At 33.6% G+C, this 25,912-nt stretch overlaps 1 long non-coding RNA gene across 1 annotated transcript; it reads left to right on the forward strand.

Annotated features, from left to right (window-relative positions):
- The first annotated feature begins 13,122 nt into the window (after positions 1 to 13,122).
- Positions 13,123 to 17,789, forward strand: LOC150037104 (uncharacterized). The gene is made up of 4 exons (XR_016528429.1): positions 13,123 to 13,372; positions 13,445 to 13,543; positions 14,229 to 14,350; positions 16,223 to 17,789. It is a non-coding gene; the product is annotated as an uncharacterized LOC150037104 (long non-coding RNA).
- The last annotated feature ends 8,123 nt before the right edge of the window (positions 17,790 to 25,912 follow it).

The raw sequence follows: 25,912 nt of genomic DNA on the forward strand, positions 1-25,912 counted from the left end.
TAATCAAGCCAGAATCATCATTCTCCACTAAACAAGTTTCTAACACAAGTAAATCACATTTACCTTTGTTCGCCTTGGCCTTAGCCTTGGCGGCCTTCCTTTCCTTCGATAGTAAGGACAATTCTCTTCCATTGTAATTCTTAGTTGCAGTGGAAACATTTTCCCTTGTCAACCGCCGGACGCCTATTCCTCTGGGCGGCAGGTGGCGGGTTAGCAGGTGCCTTCCCTTTTCCCTTACCACCATTCTTCTTCTTCCCCTTTCCAGTGTTAGAAGTAGAAGGTGCAGACTTCGTCCCTGAGGTTGAACCTCTATGGAATGTTTTTTAAGATCAAGCAACATTTTCCTCGCCTCCCCTCTTCTCCTTACTTTTTAGTAAGGATTGATAGGTTTGCAACTCGTTGAGGAAAGTTGTAAGGGTATATTCCATTTTATTAAGAATCGTATTACTAACATAGTGGAGGAAGATCTTCGACAATGAATGCAGGATTATGCTAACCTGACTACGTTTATCGATTCTAGACCCATTCATCTCTGCCACATTTAAATGAACCATCATGTTAAGCATATGTTTACGAACAGAGGTGCCTTCCTCCATTTTGGAGTTGAAGATGTATTTAAGAGCCTCATACTTAAGCTATCCAGACGGTTGTCCAAACATCCTCGCAGGGACTCCATGATCTCACACGCTAAGACCATGGGCTCATACTTCTTGGCCAACACGTCACTAAGACTGGCCAAGATATAGGCTCGAGCTTTCTCGTTCGCCCATGTCCATCGCTCGTATGCCTCTCGAACATTTCGAGCGGCGTTTGGAGTTAGAATAAGAGGACGCTTCTCCATAAAAAAGAACATAAGATCCTCGATGATGAGTATCGTCATGATCATATGTTTCCAACTAGAATAATTGTCGCCAATTAATTTTTCAGCACTTAGCAAAGCAATTGTGGCTATAGCCATTTTTAAAACCATTGCTAAAAAACGAACAAACTTTTATAAGTCTTTGCTTAAACAACATTTTAACACCAAGTAGTTTTAGCAAAACAGTTTTAAAGTACCCTAAGTGATTAAGACTTCTATATTGCAATGATGCCCTAGTGAGGTAGGACAAACGTCACAGGTGAGGTGATCAGATGCCCCTTCACTGGGATGAGATATTCTCAACCATTAGGCAAAACCAACTCTTGGAACTGAACCTAACAACCACCATTTATTCGGTCCATAATTGTTAACCCTTAACAATTTCGCATATGTGTAACCCCTCATTTTTGGCCCCAGAATCCCGCTCTACTTGAGGCGCATCCCATGTAAGCATGCCCAAGATTGCAGTGATGCCAGTACCATGTGGATTTGTCGAGGAGGGGCATATGGTCCTTGAGACTACGAACCTCACCATTCTTGGCGGGAGGAGTCCTTTGACCATGGATACTTAAGATGGCGATAGAGCTTTGGCGGCCAAGATTTCACAGCACCACATCAGTTGACTCACACTCAGTCTTCAGGGTCAAGTATGTCTTTAGAGGCTTTGGTTATGAAGCTTGCTGACAAAGCTTTTAAGATTGAGCAAGACAACCTTTGTAGGTAGCAAGAGTTCGAGCGCATCCAGCAGGAAAGTCTTTGCCCTAAGGCAAATGCTAGAACTGACTTGCAAGGTCTGGGTGACCTTGTTTCTCAGTTTGACCATTCCTTTGATTTTCTAGAGGCCCAAAGGCTTGAGGTAGTCCATGTCAACATGGTAGAGGAGCAGGAACCACTTCCTGGAGATTTGTGCCTAGGTATGACTTTGGAGTTTTTAGTTTCTGAACTTGCTAATAGTACTTCTCAATTTCAGCAAGATACAAAGAATTTTTAGCAGGATTTTCAAGCTCAAATTTTTGACTGATTTGGAAGTAGTTCCAGATATGCACCTACTCATCACACTGTATTGTGACAATAGTGGTATTGTTGCCAACTCAAAAGAACCAAGAAGTCCGAAACATGGAAAACATATTGAGAGAAAGTACCATCTCATCAGAGAAATAGTACACTGAGGAGATGTGATCATCACAAAGATAGCCTCTGAAGACAACCTTGCTGATTCATTTACAAAGGCCCTTTCGGCTAAAGTATTTGAGGGCCACCTGGTTGGACTAGGACTTCGAGCAACGTAATCTAGGGCAAGTGGGAAAATATCTACAGTATTAAAGATGCCCTAGTTTATTGTATTTTCTGTTTATGTTTCTCAACATTGTATTGTATATATTTGTTCTCACTGGAGTTTTAGTCCAAGTGAGAGATTGTTGGGAATGTCCTAAAACTCGCAGTTCGTGTTAAACATTTTATTTATCAATAAAAATATTATTAAGTATTTTATTCAATAAAGTTGTTAATTTTACATTCTGTTATGAAAATCCAATAAACATATCCATGGCTATAGTATGAATACTTTAACTTTATGTGGTGACATAAACAGGATCAAGTTAATAGTATATAGCCTAAATAGTCTAATAAGTATATAGATGAAATTAGGTATCTCATCCTGGTAACACTATTGGATGCGGCCCATTTTGTATAAGTAATACAAATGATGTGATCCACAGATCATTCATGTAGAGACATGTGAGTGGGGGCATCCTATGCAATGAGTTTGCATATAGACTGAACCACAAAATAGTCACTTTTCTTTATAACGACCATTTACTGTTAAAACTGACTATTTCATTTTAAGTAACCTAGGATAACTCGATCTTAATCCTGAGCTAACTATGAACTCCTGTTTATTCGGGATTATCCTTTGATCTGCATGAATGAGAGTGTCTAATAACACTACTCAATAAGCCTTCCATTATGGGGATAAGGCCGGATGAATAGCTAGGGACATAGCCCTGCAAGATGAAATTCACTCCTACCCCTTTTAGGGTTAGTAGATAACTTGTTCTCTTAAGTATTGATTCCAAGTCTTGAACAATCGAGGCCCCGCCTTCTCATGATAGAGAAAGGAATTGATTCATGAGTATTATGAATCAAATTATCCATTAGAGGTTCAGTGGGAACTTAAGGAACGAGATGTATTCACAAGGGTAAAACGGTAATCTTGACCCAACTATGATTACGAACGACCTTGAAGAATCGACTTACTGATTATAGTTTATATGGACAGAAATATATCTACAGTGAGGAGAATGCAACTATCGAGCTATAGTGGTGTGTCTTGATAGTTAACGAATAGTAATTAATTCGATTAAAGAGTTTTAACGAACTAATTACAGATCGTTGGAGCTCATGATTTGTAGGTCGATTAGGTCTCTCTACTAGCTCATTCAATTGGAATAACAAATTGAGTATTGATGTATGAATTTAGGGTTTCAATTAATTGTATATGATACAATTATAAACATTTAATTTAATTGAAATTAAACAAAATTGGAAAATCGATTAATATTTAAATTATAATTTAAATATAAAATTGATTTATTGGTGATATTGTATTAATTTAATATTTAGATATTAAATTAATATTAAAAATTAGTTTTATCTAATTATTTATTTGAGTTAATTTTAAAAAAAATAATGTTTTTTGAAAACATTTTTAGTTAGTGGTTTATTCCATATTTTGGGAAAATCCACTAACTATATTGGAGAATGACCAAATTCCATTGCTAATCTTCAAGCTGGAGCTGCCCAACATGCAACCTGATACATTTGCATAGTTTTTATCCATATATAAAAGCTCCATGCATGAAGACGATTGAGAGATTGAATGAAATAAAAAAAATAAAAAATAAAAAAACTCTACATTGATAACCTCGCTCTCGTTCTTCATCAACTCAATTTGATTCAAGTGTTTCCACCACACATTCCAGCTTGAGCATAATAGAGAAGATCTCGGTGGTAGTCCTCTCAGTGATTCAAGTGAGATCTTGGTGTTTTTTCAGCTGATTTTGTAGAGAAATCTTCAAAGGTAATATGTGTTTCAAACCCTCTTTTGAATATCATATATACAGCATGCTTAAAACTCAAATTAAATGTAGTTTAAGTATTTATTGATTCTGTAGTCTTCTGTTGCGTGATATATCAATCCTACACCTCTAGCACTCACGAGTTTGTTGTGTCTTTTCTTTCTTTCGTCTCTTTTAAGTCACTTGATTCTTTCGATTATTTCTTTTTACCTTTTTTATCGTATTCTAAAAAACCAAAATTCAACCATTTTGGTTCTCTTCAAAAGATGAGAAACCTTATAGCCTCACCAGGCTATATTAACTCATCCAAGAAGGGGCCAGATAAATACAAGAATTTCTTTGTACCTTGACAGGGGACAGACATTAAAATTTTGCGCTTCCGGGAGGCAGCCAGGTTTTAAAAATTTTTCCTTTTTTTTAGGTTATATTTTTATCTATTCATTTTATTTCTTTTTTTAGGGTTAGAGTTTTTCCGTAACTTTTATTTTTGAAAAAAAAAATTGAAAATTAAGGCACAGCGTCGCAACGCTGCAAGGCAGAACAACATTATAACATTGTTCAGCTTGTGCCGCTCCACCTTCTCCTTCATTTTTCTCTCTATTTCTTCATCATTTTGCTTCCTAAACACGTTTCCCCTTCAATCTTGTCTAAACCCTCACGATGTTCTCTAGATCTATAGCCATTTTTGTGGGTTTTTCTCAAAACGTGAAAATCTAGCAAGATCTTTGTATTTTTGGATTTCTCCACTTCGAGGGAAAGTTTTTTTTTTCCCATTCCTTGCTTGTTATTGCATATTGTTGATGAATGGTAAGAGATTTCTTGATTTTACATAGATCCTTGCCTGATTTTGTATGATTAAAAGATTTGGATATTGTGGATATTGAATATGTATGTGAATTGCTGGGATTTTTCTGCATGCGGGTTCAATTTTAGTTGAGTGTTGAGAGTTGGGGTGGTTTATGAATTGAAAATTGAGAAGGAGCGTTGTGAGAGTGTCTAAGATACCAAATTTTGTGTGTTTACCATTTTTGAAAATCTTTAGAATGGGTCCTAGGAAAGTAGGGAAAAGTGAGGCCGGTTCCAGTGGGGCCGAACAAAACCCCGAGCCAGTTTTTAGGCACCCCAAATCTAGTTCTCATGAGGTCTTAGATAGGTACCATTATGTAGTGTCTTCTAGGAAGCTTGTCCTAAAGAGAACCTTAACCCTGGTGGCTAATTACTATCCACACATCACTGATAAGATTCAGGAGAGGGGATGGGAGTCTTTGGCGGGTCATCCTGGCAAGGTGGTTGTTGCCCTAGTTAGGGAATTCTATGCCAACATCGACAAGAGTAGAGACTTCTCGTTGGTTAGGGTATTAGGGTCCTTTTTTCATCGTCTCGCATCAACGAAGTCTATGGTTTACATGACTTCAATGATGAGTACGGTGGATTCTGCACCCGTTAGTTTCTAGAGGAGGAGGTGAATTAGACCATGTGTGGTCCAGGAGTTCAGTGGGCCAGGTCCAAGGAAGTGGCAGTGAGATTCAGGAGCACGGATATATCCGTCTCTGGCCAGATCTGGCGCGCATTCGTGTGTTCCAGGTTGATGCCAGTGTTGTGCCTCACCAACATCATGAAGAACCAGGCCAAACTCCTTTACTGTCTTATCAAGGGGATGTTCATTAATTTCAGATGAGTCATTAGGGCTTTGATCTGCCGTTGTGGACGTTATTCCACCACTGATAGTCTAGGGCACCCGAGCTTGATTATGGAGTTGTGTCGGAGGTATGGGGTGGAGATTCTAGAGGACAAGGAGAGGATCGGGCATCGTGCTCCCATCTGTAGGTCTTCAGTTGCCGTTTTCCACAGAAAATGAGTAGATCAGCCGGACGAGGACGACAGAGAGGATGAGCAAGCTCTCGCGACAGAGGAACTTCCCCGTGCTAGTCCCCAGGATCAAACCGATATTCTAATAGCAGGGGAGTTTTACGCGGAACAGACTTTTAGGATGTCCACTGAAGCACTCGAGGTAGCCATTGAGTCGCTGAGAGTGAGTTAGGAGACTGCTCGTCGAGCGAGGCATATGGAAAGAATGGTGAACTTCATCGCTAAGGAAAACCATCTCTACTACGCTAGCATCGGTTTCCAGAGTGGTCTTCAGAGGGATCCAGACTCTCCAGATTCCAACTGAGGCTAGTCTTTTCTTTCTACTATATGCTCTTGGATTTATCTTTTCTTTTCTTTTTCCTTTGTTATTTTTCTTTCTTTTTAGTGGTCTAACTGTTTTTTTTGTTTTATAGGTTTTATTTTGTAGTTTTACTTTCTTTTGTTTTTTCTTTTGTAGGATTTTTCCTTCTGCCCTAAAGAAGAAGAAGATCGAATTAATGCAGCCCTCTTACCACAATCCCATGTGCAAAAACATCATCAGGGGAGGTTTTCTGCTCCCTTGACTATTTTATTTTATTGAGCTTTATTTGAAAATACATTGGGGATAATGTATTATTTTAAGTTGGGGGTGGGGTATGTGGTGTTTGTTGGGATCCTTGAGCGTTGCTCGGACAATGTTTGTATGCTTAATTTGCTTGTTTGATCTTTTGTTTGGTTTGTTACGATGAAATAGTTGATGATGCACCCTTTTTGTGATTAGGTTTGCATAAAACTATGTTTAAAGAGCATGATCATGATTTTTAGCCCATTTTAAAAAAATTTCTTATCTCTCATGCATCTTTAAGTCCCCTGTCCAAGGAAATTAGGACTTGCATGCTTAGAATGGTATTATGAGAATTATATTTTTGTTGTCACCCCGAAAGGCCTAGGTGATACGTGTTAAGCGACTGAAAGTTCAACCTAGTAATGCATGCTTCAGTTTTTGCCAAATTCTCGTTTTGTATTGTAAAAGCCAAGTATAGAGTACGTAAAAAACAAGTTTGTAAAAGGCAAAGTGTGTTGTAAAGTAAAGGCAAGTGTGTATGTTATTTTTGAAAAGGATTACTCCTCTTCCTTGGGATATGATTAACCTAGGGCAGTTATGACACCCGTAGTTTTCCTCTAAGCTAAAGTACCCCGAGGAATGAGTAAGCTTCGACACCTTGTTAAGAGACATTACTCGTAGTTGGATGACTCGGATAACACCCGTGTGGACAAGCCAAAACGAAGGTGATGTGTCTAGATAAGGCTTCCTCTTTTGTGTAAAAAAAAATAATAATAATAAGTATTTTTTTTAATAAAAAAAAAGGTAAAATAAAAGTTTTGTTTCCTTAAGTGTGTCATTACAAAGTTGAGTGTAGGAAGCTTGGCTTTTGAACCTTTGAGCCATTGTAAGGGGAAAACGAATTGAAGGCCTTATAAAACCATTCTAGGTTTTGCGAGCTTAATTAGTAGAGCTTTTGACTCACTCATGCATTAAAAGTTTAGAGTCATTTTTAAAACGTGCTTCATTGATTGATTGTAATCTGATTATATTTTTTATTGCAAAACTCATCCTTATAGACTGTTGAGACTAGAGTAACGACTTTTGTGATGGAGCAAGAATAATTTTCTGTGTGAATGTGTGATTCTACCTTGCTCAAGGAAAATCAAGGATTAGATATATGTTGCAATCTTTAGTGCCTCACCCCAGAGGGATTATGGTAGAGAAGAATGACTAATTATACTTCTTACTATATCCTTAAGTGTTCTATTTTGCCTTTCTACTACACCATTTATGTTGGGTTTGCCCGAAATATTGTATTGCGGGACGATTCCACATCCTAGGTATTTGGAAAAGGGACTTAGACGTTGTTCACCTGATCCATCATATCTACATAGTATTCACCACCACGTTCAGATTTGACAGCCTTAATTTTCTTTCCAAGTTGAAGTTCAACTTCATCTTTGAAAGACTTGAAAACATCCAAAGATTGAGACTTCTCATGAATTAAATATAGGTACCTATATCTTGAATAATCATCTATGAATGTAATAAAATATTGTTATCCATTCTAAGAGGTCATAAGGAATGGACCACAAATGTCTATATGTCTTAGTTCTAAGACATTTGAGCATCTGTTGGTGCCTAGTTTTCTTATGTTTGTCTGTTTTTTCTTAATACATTCCACACAAATGTTGAAGTTACTTAAATCAAGGGAATCAAGAATTCTATTTGACACAAGTCTTTGAATTCTTTGCTCTAAACTCTTGTGCCATAGCAGAATTGTCATTTAATTTACGCTTTGTACCACGTGAATTAGATAACATGATTTTATAAATGAAGCAAAAGAATCAAGCATATATAAATTATCAATTAAAGAACCGGTACAAATAAGTTTGGAATCTTGAAAAAGACCAACTTTAGTATTTCCAAAAGAACAAGAAAAACTCAATTTGTCCAAACTGGAAATAGAAACTAAATTCCATCTAAATGACAGTACAACAAAAGTCTCATTCAAATCCAAATAACATCTAGTTTTTAAAAGTAATCTAAAATTCTCAATAGATTCAACTGGAACTACTTTGTCATCGCCCACATAGATGAATCTTTCAGCATCATTTGGCGGCCAGCTCCACAAGCAACCCTGCATTGATATACTTATGTGAGTAGCAGCACCAAAATCTACCCACCAAGTATTTATAGGTGGAAAAACTAAATTAACTTAAGAACAAACCCAAGTAAGAAGTTTACCCTTCTTTACATGCTATTTGGCGTACATGTGACAATCTTTCTTGAAGTAACCTTTCATTTTGCAGAAAAAACATGAATTTTTAGTAGCTTGTTTCTTGTTTTTATTCTGCTGAGATGTCCGTTCTGCAGCATCCACAAATTTTTTTTTCTTCTTATCACGAGAGTCTGTTTCCAAATGAGGACTTTTGTCCTTTCTCTTTTAATCTTGTCTTCTTCTTGCACAAATTGTGAGATAAGTTCATTAATACTCCATTTATCCTTCTGAGTATTATAACTTATCTTAAACTTAGTGAATTGTGCAGGAAGAGAGATAAGTACCAGATGCACGAGTAAATTTTCATTTATCTCAATATCAAGTGCCTTTAATTTACCTGGGAGATTGGACATTTCCATAATACTCCCTTATGTTTCCATTGCCCTTATACCTCATAGAAGTTAAAGAAGTCAAAAGACTACTTGCTTCTTCTTTTTCATTTTTAGCAAAATATTTCTCAATTTGAGCAAGGAACTTCTTGGCATTTTCACATTTTGTGATAAAGCCCCTAAAAGACTCCAGAATGGAGTGCCTAATGATCATCAGACACATGCGATTTGATCGTTCCCACTTCTCTATATTAGTCGTATTTGGCTGTTCCTCAGTAGAAGTAGGTTTATCGATCCTTAATGCAAGGTCCAAATCCATATGATGACATGCAGAAATGCATGTCATCTTAGGCCTTTTATTTAGAATTATAAGGGCTGTTAAGCATAATATGCGGCAATTATATTAGGAATTCATAAGAAAATGAGTTTGCGTCGTTCAGCATTGAGAATCTCAGCTAACCCACTATTATGCGTTATTATGCGTTCAATTATCTATTTTTATAGCTATGTAGGAAGTGGACGCAGATGTGGAAACCGAGCTATCGCATAGACGATCGCATACACTCGATGCATGAATATTGTGCCCATTAATCGCATGCGGTGATCGCATACAACAGTCGTATGGGTGTTGCGGCCGTTGGGCGAATGCGTTCATCGCATTGGAATTGCAGTCGTCGAGCAGATACGGTCATCGTGTAAAAGTTGTGGTAACCAAGCGATTGCGGTCATTTCAAGATTGTGGCTACACGATAAACCATAATAGTGGGATGAATGCAAGATTGGTGGAATGGACGCATCAATGCATCTCTTGGAAAAATCAAAAAATGATGTTGACATTTCACCTACCACGCCGTTAGTAGCCGAAATTCAGAAAAGGACCAATGCGCCGCTAATGTCAAAATCAAAGCAGGTCCATAAATGTTGTCGGCGATTCAAGCTCTATAAATAGAAGCCACTGAGTAGAATTTCAATTCGTCCAAGTTTTGGCCTTCGGGCAGATCCTTGTGATCCAGACGAACGTTTTAGAAGAAAGCTTGAGAGTTCTTCACCTTCTTCATCCATTCCGAGTGACGACCAGAGCCTTCATCGAAGTTAGATCTCGAGAGAGTCAGCTCCACCGCCCATCCATGGCACCACCGGCAGCCTTGACACACATCTGCTAGAAGCAAGACATTGCTTCCAGCTGATCATTTCATTTTCTCTTCTTTTCTTATATTGTATTGTATTTCATTTTGGATTAAGAAATTAATACATTATGTGTTCAATGCATTTCTATGTTTCCTTCGATTCCATCTCCATCTTTCTTTACTTAGCATCCTTAACTTTTATTGCATCACTTAGTGAGATTGGAGTATCACATACTTAGGCATGCAGATTAGAGATATGAAGCATGTAGCAAACCACCGAAAGGTGTGCGTTGCGGGAGTGTATGAGAAAACCTTATTTGCTTGGTGTGAAGCTGTAGCAACGCTTGTCTATAAACGGACGCAATGCTTGTCTATGAGTTAAATCAGCAACAACTAACTGCCTGGGAGGGTAAGTGATTGGTCGCATTATGCAACGTAAGCAAGTGTTCACTAGAGATAGGAATAATCTTATGTCACCTAGGTTTTTGCAGTTACCTTGTCTTATGTATGCGTCCATCACACCTTTAGAGCTACTTGAGAGAGAGTTTAAAGAAAGTACCTAAGACTTGAGAGAGTTGGGTTAGAATCTAGACTCGAGAGAGTAAGATTAGATTTGTATAAGCAAGAATGGAGACTTAGGAATAAGCTTTGTTTGCTATTACACAGCGTATGCACCCTACGGAGAGGACATTGCATGCGTCCAAGAAGTAGGATACAGTGGTGGTATGCAGTCATTTCGACCCTTTTGCATACACATCGCATACGTCCTAGAATTAGGCTATAGTGTGTGTATCATGATCGCATAACTTGCATTGGCTGAGGTTGCTCTTGCAGTCACTCTTAAGGGTTGCGATGAAGACATCTCCACATTTTATCTATTTTTTCATCCATTTACTTCATGTCAACAGTTGTCGTATCTCTACCTCTCATTCATACTTCTTATTGCGTTGTCTATTAGTTAGAAGTAGGAGTAGTTGTAGCATAAAACCCCCCCATCAATCTTTTATTCAACTGCATACATATTACCGCATACGTCTAGCTACAAGTCTTTGAGTTCGACCTCGGATCACCCGAGAAACTTGCGTTCGCGTTATACTTGGCGTGAGTGCAAGAAAACTTGTGACAGGAACGCATGGTCATCGCATACATCCGTTAATGCATAGTTTCATTCCAACGCATGACCACCGACGCATGATAATCAACGCATAACCTAAGACATGCTTCGCATATTGCGTTCAACTAATTTTAGTCATCAAGTCTTTGACGGCTAATTAATTTTTCTTCATCACCATACACCCGAGAAGTATCTCTAGGCTTTCCTTTCAAATCTTGAAGTTCGATCCATTCAACTTAGGGATTAAACTCAGATTTCTAGATATTTGAGTAAGACCAACTGAAATATAAACGACAAAACATATGCTCACAATTAAAATATAACAAAATAATTTCACATATGTGGTGAGCCCCTCTAACAAAATACCTAACACAACACTGATGTCCAGCCTTTGGGCAAAAACACTCTCAACGTAGTATGAAAGTACTGACAATAAATTCTGTCAAAAAATACCCTTTCTTTGGACTGACTATTTTTCATATGAGCAATATTTATAATTGTCACATACTCATTGCCACATGCATACCCACTATTTGGCCAAATAATTATTTTCCTTTGGGCAATAATTATCCGTATAAATTCATGAATATGCACATCTTATATTTCATAATTAAAACGATCTAGATAATAGAGGCTACTTTGGTAACATAATTATTTTTCACCAATTCAATCTAAAATATAAGATACAATAATATAATAATATTATTGTACAAAGATAAAGGAGGAAGAACACCAAATAGTCTTTACCAATATTCACTTAATAATTGCATACACATAATACAATTAAAGCAACATAAACATGTGAATATCACTAAATATCATCAATCAAATTTAAATTTAAAGTCACAAGATGATCAATAAACTTAAAACCACAAAGTGATTAATCAAATTTAAATTTAATTTTACCACATTATCAATCAAATTTGAGATTTAAATTCACTAATTTAAACCAATTAAATAGGTGATTAACAACCAATTCCTAATTAAATAGGAATTACCAACGGTTTTGATTTATTCCAACAGAAGTTCAGATTGAATTAAAATTGATTAATTCTTGATAAATATTGTTTTTTTTAACAATTTGTTGTAACTTAAATAAAATCCACCAATTTCATCAAATAAACAAAGCCGGGAAAAATCAATTGGCCAAGGACCAACAAAATCATGATCCGCAATGACATTGCCGCTAGCCAGAACACACGCCGGTGATGTCCCTCTGCGAGACCTGCTGCACACTTTCCCTTCCTTTTTTTTTTAAAAAAAAATCTTTAAATCAAATCAAATTTGCTAAAAGAACAAAAGAAAAAAAAAAACAGTATGAATAAAATCTGAACAATTGGTAACAATTTTTTTTTCTTTCTTTTTGGACTTCGCTTTTAGGCTGTGTTCATGCAGCAACAAAAACAATCTTTAAATTCTTTAACCAAAAACTAAAATCGAATCACAATACCAATGGAAAACAAATATAAACCAACAATCCAATATGAATTTCATGGCTTTGATACCACTTGATAACATAAATACTTTATATCCATATTGAAATGTACCAGATTCCACCGAAAGATTAATGATGGCTCTAAAGTGGCGACTACTATTGTCTTCCTTTAAAACTCCAAATGCCCTAAGCGGGATGAGTGCTTATTATTTTGGTATATTAGGTACCATAATCTAAGTTCTCTTTATATATTAGTTCAATTATGATTCCTATTAAACCCTAATTAATTAAGAATGAGCTTGTATCATTTAAGTTCATACTCGAATCAAGAGCCTTAATTAATTAGATCAAATAATAGGGTCCAATCTAATAAAATAACAGGTAAATTATTAATCACATACATAACTCATATTTTAATTAAACATATTATTATTTAAATAGGTTTAACACCGACGTGAACGAGGAACCTGAGGTAAAAAAGGCCTTCCTGACATCTCTTCAGGTTCCTTTCATTTTTTTAATTTTTCTATCTCTTTTCTTTTTTTTTCTTCTTTACAGAATTTGAATTTCATTTTCCAATTATAACAACAGCAGAAAGAGTGTTGAATTCCACAAAAACCCGACCCGATTAAATAGAGCATTCTAAGCTTCCATTTTCCAATTTCCCATTTTATGAGAGCTTTTTTCCTGGATTAGATATGGTAGTTTCGACCTCTTGCTTGAGTTGGGCTCCCACCACGGCATCCAATTGGAAGGTTAGTATATTCATTTACATTTACCAATCTTGCAGGACCCAACTCTTGCTTCTCATTGTGCTTTAACTCCAGTTGAGGTTGCTTCCTTTCAATGAGCCATCAACACCTACTTCTTCATTTTCTTCCTGTAGTACCATCAATTGCTCAACTGGGAAAACTTCTATGAGAAAGGTAAGATCTGCAGTCTAAAGTCTAATGCTCAATTCCAGGGTAAGAATGTGGTTTTTCCTTTTCGTTTCATTGCTTGTGGGGTGGAAATACTTAATCGGTACTTATTTGGATTGCTTATTCTTGGAATTTGTTCAATTTATAGGTTTTTGCGGAATTTCATGAACTTTGTAGCTCGCATACAAGGTGTTTGTAGAAATGTGTAAACCAAAATCACTTAGAAGAAATAGGTTTAAACCATTTTCACCTCATGAGGATTTTGATTCAGTTTTACTTAGATTCAAGATTTTAGAATCCAAACATGATTTTGATGGATGTGTCCATTGCTTAAGTTCTAACGTTAAATTATTGTTTTATTATCTCAAGAGCCTTTCAAATAATTTAGAACCACTTTAAAATGCTTAGGTAAGTGGATTTCTATTTGAAGAGTGTGTTTATTGTTTGATAGCATGTTGCGTGCTTTATGTGTGTTACATTTATTACTTATGATATAAATGCCTTATGTTCTTTAGTTATATGTGTTTTGGATGTTTAAGTCGAAGGAATGAAATATCATGCAACGAAAGACTTCAGAATCAATAAGCACTTAAATTATATTTAATTTGAGTTTTAAGCATGTTGTTCATAAGATATTTAGAAGAGTGTTTGAAACACATATTACCTTTAAAGAATTTCTTCTTATATTCAGCTGAAATCCACCAAGATAGAGCTTGAAACTTCAAGAGGACTACCATCGAGATCTTCTCTACTATGCTCAAGCTAGAACGTGTGGTGGAAACACTTAAATCAATTTTAATTGATGAAGAACAAGTAAGTGATGTGTAGGGTTTTCAATTTTTCACTTCAGTAAGTAGAACTCAGAATGCCTCGATGATCTTCATGCATGGAGCTTCTATATATAAGTAGAATTCATGCAAATATACAGGGTACCAGCTTGAAGATCATTGCAAGAAGGCATTCGATTTTGATGATAATCCATCAACATCTATTAGTGGGTTTTTCCCAAAAAATGGGAGAACCCCATTAACTTAAAATTATTTCAAAAAATCATTTCATTTTTTGTTATTTAAATTAGTTTACAAAATTAATTCAAAAAATAATTAATTTAAATAAAAGTAATTTTAATTAATTTTTAATTAAGCTTTTAATTGAAATAATATTAATTTAATATCTAAATATTAAATTAATAAAATATCAATTTCACCAATAAATCAATTTTATATTTAAATCATAATTTAAATATTAATTGATTTTCCAATTTCGTTTAATTTCGATTAAACTAAACATTTTTAATTGTATCATATACAATCAATCAAAAATCCTAAAATTGAATTTGAACATTTCAAATTCATAACCCTAATTTCATACATCAATACTCAATTTGTTATTCTAATTTAATGAGCTAGTAGAGGGACTTAATGGACCTAAAGATCATGAGCTCCAACGATCTGTAATTAATTCGTTAAACTCTTTAATCGAATTATTACTATTCGTTAACTATCAAGACACACCACTATAGCTCAATAGTTACACTCTCCTCACTATAGATATATTTCTGTCCATATAAACCATAATTAGTAAGTCAATCCTTCACAGGTCGTTCATAATTACAGCTGGGTCAAAATTACCGTTTTACCCCAATAAATACATCTTGTTCTTTAAGTTTCCACTGACCCTCCAGTGAACAATTTAATTCATAATACTACTTATGAATCATATCCCTCTCTATTATAAGAAGGCGGGACTCCGATTATTCAAGACCTGGAATCAGCACTTAAAGGGAACAACCTATCTGCTAACCCTAACATGGGTAGGAATGAATTCCATCTTGCAGGGTTATGTCCCCACTATCCATCCGATCTTATCCCAAAATGGAAGGCTTATTGAGCAGTGCTGTTGGACTACTAACACCCATGCAGATCAAAGGATAATCCTGAATAAACAGGAGTTCATAGCTAGCTTAGAATTAAGATCGAGTTATCCTAAATTATTTCAGTATGAAATAGTTAGTTTTAACCGTACACGATCGTTATAAAGAAAAGTGACTATTTCGTGATTCAGTCTATATGCAAACTCATTGCATAGAATGCCTCCACTCACATGTCTCTACATCTGTGGATCACGTCATCTGTATTACATATACAAAATGGGCTGCATCCAAGAGTGAACCCAAGATGAGATACCCAATTTCATCCATATACTTATAGACCATTTAAGCTATATACTATTAACTTGATCCTATTTATGTTACCACATAAAGTTAAAAGTGTTCATACTATAATCATGGATATGTTTATTGGATTTTCATAATAGAATGCAAAATCATCAATTTTATTGAATAAGATACTCGATAATATTTTATTGATAAATAGAATGTTTAATACAAAATTTACGAACGGCAAATTTTAAGACATTTCTAACATAAGCATGTTGTAATATTGTGTTAACATTATAACAACTAGCATGTTGATGTGTTATTACATGACTCTATTTATGAATATGTCAATTTCTATGTAAAAAAATCATGATAAGAGCATGTTATCATTATTCTATATGATTTTAGCATATAATATTGTTTAGAAAATCTAAATCCCATTGGCTTTGACTTCTCTCTCCTCTTTAATTTCTTATTAATTGATCGCACTACTTCGTATTTTAGTCTCACTAAAGCTTCAATTTTAGAGTCAATGCAACCTTTTCTCAATGCAATTATCAAGCTATAATTGCTACAACACCAAGATAGAGATACGAAACTTCTAGTTGCAATGAATGTTCAACACATTTCTTGTCAGGTATGTTTAATTGAATAGTTTTGATACTGTCAATTTAAATTGGCTTTGACGGACATCCTGTAATGATGGTGATAGTAATCACGGCATGCACCTAGAGAACATATTTTATTGTTAACCGAAGTGGTTTAGATGAAAAAAATTTATGTTTCTGTCAATCTATTTTAAACAAAGAGTTTTAAGTAATCGCATTATCTAAATATTTAGATCTTTTGTCCAATGTCAAGTAAGAGAGATATCATCTACTTTATGTAAAATCTCAAGTATCCTACTTTTGTACAATGTCAAGTAAGAGAGATTTCTTAAATGGCTTCCTTTCGGATTATTTTGACCATTTCATATTAATTTGGTCTTAAGTCCTAGCTTCTATGATTGCAAACACACATTTTCATCGTCTTTTATGGTAATATAGTTATATCTTGATTAATGCCTATCACGTATGATTGATTAGAATATACTACATTTGAAAAGTTTTCTGATATTGATCCTCATGAACATTAGTCATTCAATACATTTGGTTACACGATTTATTATCGTTTGAGTATTGAAGAAAAAATAAGAGAAAAACTATTGATCGAGTTGAAAAACCTTTAGGAATTATTAGGTGTCTTCATAACCGTTTTTTTTCATGTTTGCAGATCTGATCTTTATTTTTTATTTTTTTTTAATTGTTGTGTTAGAATTTCATTGAAGGGTTAGATTCGAAGGATTGGGTGAAGATCTGTGAGTCGCTTCATAATGCTAGGCGTCTTGCGATTTTTCATTCGGAGCTTTTGAAAATACTTCTCAAATGTAGAACAACAAAACAAAGAAAACAATAAAACACCAAATAGTAATTAAATGGGACTTAAAAGGTCTTATTTTATCCCTTCACTATTCAGAATATTTTACATTGCTTAATATTGGATATCAGTCTAACTGCTACTGTGATAAGATATGCCTAGCTTTGCATGCTACCTAAATTACAACCTTTCCTTCTTTTTCAAATTTTGGATGACATTATGGCCGGGACTTAAACTAGTAAGATCACACTTGACAAATGCCGTTTGCCAGTAGGAATCAGGTTGATGGCGATTGTTGGCCATTCTGAATCTGATTTGTTGAAGGCCACAGAATCATTTAGAAGTGTTGCAGCTGTGGTGCTCAAGGATCACAAATAGGTGTGTATGTTTACAATGGCCAGCAACGTTGAATAGCATGGCGCAGGGCTGACTAAGATGTTGCTGTTGTTATTTAACAGTTGTTTCAAGGTTAGATTTGTAGTTTCATTTGGAATTTTAGTTTATCTTTGAGTTGAGCATTTTATTTTAAAAATGGTTCCATATAGGATTGATAGTCTTCTATAACTTATAGATTGTTTATATGGACTTTGTTATGAACTTTGTTAACATGATCAGTAGGGATGGCAACGGAGCCGGAGCAGGGTGGGGATGCACTCCTCATCCCCGTTTTCGTGGGGATTTTGGTTTTTAAAACTATTTAGAACTATTTAGAATAATATTGTGATTTTTAAAACTATTTAGAAAAATATTGATGTTTCAAAAAAAAATTAGAAAAATATTGTAGTTTTTTTTTTAAAAAAAAATTAGTATTTCAAGTTTTCAAAACTTGACAAAGGAGGTCGAGTCTTCAAAACTCGACAAAGCTAAGTCGAGTTTTGAAGACTCAACTTCTATCCCCTTTTTTTTATTTTCCATTTTATTATTTTAATATTCCACCTCCCTTTTTTATTTTATTATTTATTATATTCTACCTCATTCACTTTGTTATTATTTTTTATCACCATCTTTTTAACTTAACTCTAAGAAATATTATTGAAAATAATATCTCATTCACGTTTTCTTCCATAATTTATAAATAATAAAGTGTAAATTAAAGTATTCATGTTAATACAACTATTATCTCATTTATATAAAAATAATTAAAAAAATCAATGTGTACCACAAGGCAGACATTGTCGATTTCGAGCTGGTTGTCGTCATCGACTTCGAACTTGAGGTTGCTTTGGTTTCTCTTGATGTTGCTCCGGTACCTCTACAGGCGTTTCATAATATAAATATTCATTATGTTGTCCATGACCGCGACCATGACCATGCACGTATGAAGACGATGGACCAGCCTCTGAATCATAATATTTTGAACCAAATGTTAGCATCATCATCATCGAACTAATATAATCAGTTCAGCTCTGTGTCTGCATCATATGGGCAATTCTTCCACATTGTGGTCAACCTCATCCAACCCATCTTCTTCTTCTCGAATAAGTCCTCTACGTCTAGGAGCTGGTGGAGGAACAATAGGTATATCGTACATATAATGTATCTCCTCCATATAGCTCTGGTTGTCACTACATATAGCAAGATCCTGGTTTGTATCATTCGCAATATCACGGAGTCTACTATTGTTCGATCTCTGTGAATTATAAAACAATTAGAAAATATTTAAAATAAATTTAAATTAAAAATAATTAGATAATATTCATTTATTTACCAGATGATTCACAGTTGCTCTTATACGAGTAACATAACGCTTTGTGATATTATTATACTAGTTGATGTAGTTTTGAGTGACATCCCTATCAAACTACTCAATAGAAACCTCCATTACAATAAACTGCACGATATTGCCATCGCACTATCAAATGTGAAACTTTTTCCGACTAATCTTCAGTTCTTAAGTCAATGTCATGCAGTAGGGGTTCAGTATTATAAGGCGATGGAACATTCTGCTGAAAACCAAATTATCTCATCACCCTATCAGGAAGATGCCACCCACCAATGTGCAAAACATATAAGAGGATTTATCGTCTGCCATATGTTTTGACCATTTGTACAGAAATTGGGCAAAGTGTGCATAACAAGTTTGTAAGGCTCCCAAATAATCTGAAACACAAAATATTATATTGAAAAATATTAAAGACGAATACAATGAAAATATGTATAAAATAATCAATTTGGTTCAATATTAATGTACCTGATCAGATTGAAGCATATCAAACATGTATCTATATTAGCTGCCTACATATGTGGCTGTCCTAGTGACACAAAATTTGTCTCTCCACCTAAATTTTTAAATTGATAATTTAGATTATGAATTAACTAGATCAATCATATAAAAATTAAATTGAATTCAAATAACATACCGAGAACCATAGGCTCGTCCAACTAAGCGACATTTACATGTTATAGCTGTGGAGCCATTGTTGGAAATCGCTCCCAAGCCCATAGTTGCAAAAGTATCATAGGCCTAGCTATCTTGCAAACTTCAAGTTTTGTTACTTTGCACATTGTCTACACAACCATGTCAAACATGCTCCACCCCAAGAATAGTGTCCCACATAATAGAGGTTAGCTAACAGTGGCGGAACATCAAGTGAACAAAATGACTTGATTTATCGAAAAATAGACTTTCACCCAATATACTCGTGCATATCTCATGACGGTTTCCTCGTCTGCATCATCGACGAGCTCATAGAATTGTATCCCTAACCATATCAAACTTAACCTCGATCCTTTAATTTTATCAGCAGGTGAGATCACACCAAGGTATAATTGACAAATTTGTAACCAGTCATCATTTATCACTCCGGAGACCGGCTCACCGTCAACAAGTAACTTGAATAACACTTCTATATTTTTTAGAGTGATAATATGCACTCTCCAATGGACATATGAAAGTATGTGTCTCAGGCCTCCATCTTTCGACCAATATTGTGATGAGATGCCAATCTAACTGAATGAATCCCAATCTGGCAATTCCATAAAATCCAGATGTACGAAGTAGCAGTAGTATTCGAGGGTAGAATGGGATAGTGCCTTGAACAACTGCCTCTCGACATCTACAAGATATTTCGCCAGTGGTGCGATCTTTCCATACAACGGATGATTGATGAATTGATTGGTCATACAAAACATCGGGAACAATAGGTCCTAGATTTAAACCCATGATCTAAAAGGAAAAATATATATATTTCTCAATTAAATAATGTACAACTTTATAAATTATAATTAAAAATTAAATAAACAATAAAAGTATCATCTACACAATTGAAATAGTTTTACAAGATAAAAAGTATTAATAATAAAAATCCCTAACTCTGGAGCCTGTCTTAGTAATGAAAGACATTTCCTTCGATTATGACCTACCTAATTACAAAACCCACATCGTAGTCGAGTGTTTGGTTCTGTCCAATCCATCTCATCATAGTAATGTGAACTCTTTGGTCTACCAGGTTTTCTCAACAACGATGGGTCAAGCATATAAGACGGGCATATTAGGGTGTGTGATATAGTAATCTTCATGCGGTACAGGTTGAAATTGAGGAGAGTAACATCCAATATACGTTGACAATTTATAGTAGTCCTCAATAAAAATTTTGTAGTTCATGTTAAAATATGAGCAAAGTGCCATAAAATGCGAGCATGAAATGTCAAACGCTTGACACTTGTTACATGAACAGTACCGTTAGGATCCGTTTAGCCTCAATATTTGAACATTTACTCCTTTAGCATTGAGGTTGTGACATCTGGTTTTCACATGAAACAAACCTTATATTGATCGTATGATTGTACTTCATGTTTACTAGATCTTACAGCCCATTTATTAATTTTTTCATGTATGTACCCGAATTTTTACTCCATTTAGATTATAAATATGCTTGAAACAAATTGTTAATAACATATATATATAAAAAAATAATATTATCGGGTGTACTTATCTTAACGCTTCAAAGCAATTCTTATTTCTTCTCTTCCTTTTTCGAAATAATTTACGCACTTGAAGAACATTATTTGAGCAATAGTATATATCAGCAACATTTAAGCTCCTTAGTTGAATATTGTCAACATCCACAGGGCTACAATTAGGTCGTGTTCTCGAGTTCTTGAATGTTATCTAATACATTCATATCCAAATCATTGAATGTATCTAAAGGTAACTCATGTTCACGACCATCAAAATCCAACTCTTCAAATTTATCGTCCGTTTCTATTCTAAAATATCTGTACTGATTGTTAGCCACCATATCTTTATCATCACATAGCGATGCAAAGAATTCTGGATCAGGATCAATACATTGAGTTGGATCTTCAAATTGACTAAAGGGTGCATTCAAGTTTATATCCAACTCTATCCTACTTACATTTACATACAAATGCACTAAATTCAGGAGTGGCATCGTGATTGAGAACATCAAATTCATAGCTTGTTCATTCAGAATAAGGAATGACATAAACTTTACTGATCCTGATGGTTCTAGATTAGGATGTCTATATATTATTCTAACTGATTTATTTTCATATCTACATTAAATGACATCCAACCATTTCAATGAATTGTTCAAATACAATTCCACTGTTCACATTTATGTTAAAACCTTGTGGTTGGTCATAATCAACTTCATCAATACCATCAATCATATTACCATTTGTAAACAACATAAATCCGAAACATTTGTTCGCCATTTTTTGGGGAAAAAAAGATAAACAATACATTACTAATTGTTTTACTAATTATCAAACTTAAACAAAAACAAAAAAAACAAAAATATTAAAAAAATATATTAAAAATAAAAAACTTTTTATACTAAAAAAAAACTTGATCATACTAAACTTTAAACTTCAAATTAATACTAAACTTTTTTAAAAAAAAATTTCAAAGTTAATACTCAAAAAATCAAATATCATAATAAATATATTTAAAAAATCACAATAATTTTGAATTAAACTAAAAATACTAAAGTTTTTAAGCTATAAACATTAACTTTTTAAACAAAACAATAAATTAAACTTTTTAAAACTATTTTTTCAAAATTAATAAAAAAAAATAAAATATCATAAGAAATATATTAAAAGAATCACAACAATTTTATATTAAACTAAAAATATTAAAGTTTTTAAACTATAAGCAACTTTTTAAACATAAAAATAAACTAAACTTAAATAAAAAAAAATTAAAAAAAAATCTAAACAAAATATTAAAAATATTAAAAGCTAATAAAAAGCTTTAAACATCAAACTTAAATACTAAAAAAATATATATTAAATAACAAAAAAACTTTTTGTATTAAATAACAAAAACAACTACTAAACTTTTTAAAATGCACTAATACTAAAAGAATAATACTAATACTAACAAAATCTTATATTATTCAAAATGCAAAAAAAAAAATTAACATGGTAGATCTAACCTAATATAAATAAGATTAGTAAAATATATAAAGAAAAAACTATTAACATCAATATGTAAATATTCTTGAATTCAATAATTAGTAAAAAATTAAAGGATACATCTACTAAAAAAAATAGTAATAAATAAAAAGTAAATTCACAAATTCAATAGTGGTTTTACTTTTTTTTCCTCGAAGTGACAATAGTCCCTCTGTTCTTTGTTATTTGTTATCCGACAACAAAAACTACGAAAAAAATAAAATAGTATGAGAATATGGATCTATAACTTATTTCAATTTTTTTTTAAAAAAAAACTAGGAATTGTTCCTATTACAATTATTTTGAAAAAAATTGAAATTTTGTATAGTAAATGTATAAACCTCACAATTTGATGAACGAATGTAGGAAGAAGAAGATTTGGAATCGGAAAGGGAGAATGATTTTTTATAAGTTTTCGAAAGGGAACTTTTGAGAATTTTTGGAAGGAGAAGAAGATGGACAGAGAGTAACGGAAGGCAAAGAGCAATGGAAGATAGAGAAAAATTGTGATTTGAAAAGCTGAAGATGAGGTTTAAAAGGTTGTAGGTCGAGTTTTCAAAACTCAACCCACGGATTAATGTGCATGAGTGCAGGTTTTGAAAAGCTGAAGATGAGGTTTAAAAGGTTGTAGGTCGAGTTTTCAAAACTCAACCCACGGATTAATGTGCATGAGTGCAGGTGAAACGTTGGACTTAGTGCTTTAATTTTTTCTAGGTCAAGGGTTCAACCCTTAATTTGTGCTTTAATTTTTTTTAGGTCGAGAGTTCACCCCTCAACATCATTTCTTAATTTTTTTTTTTCCCACCTCAAAATCCTAAACTACCACAAATCTCTAAATAGTCTAAAAACTACCATATTTCATTAATTAGTTTTTCAAACCATAATATTTAAATAAAACATCCATTCAGAATGGCCAGCAATGTTGAATAACATGGCGCAGGGTTGACAAAGATGTTGCTGTTGTTATTTAATAGCTGTTTCAAGGCTAGATTTGTAATTTCATTTGGAATTTTAGATTATATTTGAGTTGATCATTTTTTTAAATCGTTCCCTATAGGGTTGATAGTTTTCCATAACATATAAATTGTTCATATAGACTTTGTTATGAACTTTGTTAATATAATCAGGTTGTAAGTATATATGACAATATATATATGTTCAAGGATATATTATGCACTTCGTTAGGTTGGTGGAAAATTTTGGATTGAATGAAGCTTAAATTGTTCATATATGTGTTGTTTGTTTGTTTGGTTAATAAATTATCATCTTCTTTAATTAAATAATATCATTATTGAACCTCAAAATAGGAACAATTATAGGTATATTTTAATAACACAATTTAAAAGAAAAAAACACATACAAACTTGACAAATAAAGTGTATCGAGTATTAATTAAATTGTCATTTTTTGGGTGTCAAGAAGAAGTTATATTTGACAAGTAAAAATTGTCAAGTTATAAGAACTTTGATCTATATTAAATGTCAAGATTTTGATACTTGTTTCTTAATTTTTTTTATTGGCTTTTTTTTTACTAACTTGCCCCCCTACTATTTTTTTTAGGAGTTACGGTGCAACCAAAGGAATACAACAAGACACTTAAAATAACAAGACACTTAAAATAAGTCAAAAGATCTCATATATAGTTATAATAAATTACAATTTGACGCTTTTATCCGATCGTTTTTAAAAATGTCAAGTACATTGATATTTGATTAAAAAAAAATGTCGAAGTAATACAGTTTTTGTAGTATAGCGAGCTACATAGATGAATGGTGGTCGATCCATGGCAAGTGCGTGATGGCCGATGGTGACGACGGCGATCGAGCTACTGCAGGACGAGGAAGAGAAATCGGCGATTGAAACCTTGCGCGGACGAGGGTCAGAGGCGAGACAGATAGAGAGAGGCAGCTGGGGTGTTCACGCATGAAGAAGAGAATTGATTTTTTTCCTTCTTCTCTTTTGTTTATAATATATAAAATCCAAACCCTAATTCCAATTTAAATTGATTATATATATTGACCAATTTTTTTCTCCAAAGTCCCAAAATCTTTTCTCAAGTCCCAATTATCTGTCTAAAAATAACTTAATTTGTCTCCAAATCTCAAAATTTAACATAAAAATCCACAGTTAACTTCTAAATCTCATAACTAACATTTTTTAGTTAATCAATCCAAATTAATCCAAAATTTTGGCTCCAATCAAAATAAAATCCCAATATTTTAAGATAAATAAATTAAAATTATCTGAAATTTTTCTTCATTCCATAAACAAGTCCTACCTTTCTAAATTCGAAATATTTCAATATCCAAATCTTTTATCAACCTAAATCAATAAATTTCTATTGTAAAAAAATCAATAAATTTCATATACGTTAACAAATTAAATTTAGATTAAATTCACATCTTTAATCAATTGAATTAAACTAACTTATAAATCTTTTCAATCATCTCAATCTGATTCCTAGTTCCAAACTAAAATCCAATAACTTGAAAAAATTAGCTTAATTTTACTAAAAACTTTAGATATTATAGAAAAACTGTGTGGGTCACAATTTCTTGAGAAATGGAAGGAGAAGACCTAAACCAAATTGGTTTTGAAAAGGACAAGGGCCAAAACGACGCCGTTTTAGTTCTTTTCTTGATGGTTAAAAGCAAGTTACAAAGCATTCATTTTTCTTGAGGGACAATGCCCATGAAGAAAAATCAATCAAAATGGCATCAATTTGATCCTTTTTTTATGGTCAACGTCAATCAACTTAAGCCCTTTTCTTGACGGGAATCCCACATTTTCGTGTCAAAATTTTAAATTGCAAATAGCTTCGTTGATGTTCATTGTCCGTCAAGTTATGCATCTTCCTTGATGGCCATAACCCATCAAGAGAGGATTTTTTTATGGTTTTTTACCATCAACAAATTCATAGAAATTTACCATTGTGACGAAATTTACGTATTTTTATGTTAAGAAAAGTATTTTTTACGTGATGTAAGTTCAGTTAAATATAAAAATTAATTATATCAAAAAATATATTTATTTTCTACCATAAGAAAGACCAAATTTGTAATTGTGGTGACACTATAGTTGAAACACTATTTGGATGTATGGTGACTACCCAATTGACTTTGTGCACCAAAGTTTTTTGGCTTCAATTCCTAGGTGCCACGTTTTCCTTTCCTTTTTCTCTCTCTTTTCATATTTTCTCTCGGATTAATGGTTTCCCCTTCCTTTCTTTTTCCCTCTTGATATTTCCACTCTCTCCACCTACCATCATAAATTCATTTGGGAAAATATTTGATATGATTGAATCATGAAAAATATCTATTCACCCTTTTAAATATAGAGTGAAATCCACTAATATCAATATAAAATCTATGATCAAA

The sequence above is a fragment of the Benincasa hispida genome, chromosome 3 (genome assembly GCF_027475165.1).
Source record: "Benincasa hispida cultivar pf3 chromosome 3, pf3_genome.v1.1, whole genome shotgun sequence".
NCBI classification, from domain to species: domain Eukaryota; kingdom Viridiplantae; phylum Streptophyta; class Magnoliopsida; order Cucurbitales; family Cucurbitaceae; genus Benincasa; species Benincasa hispida.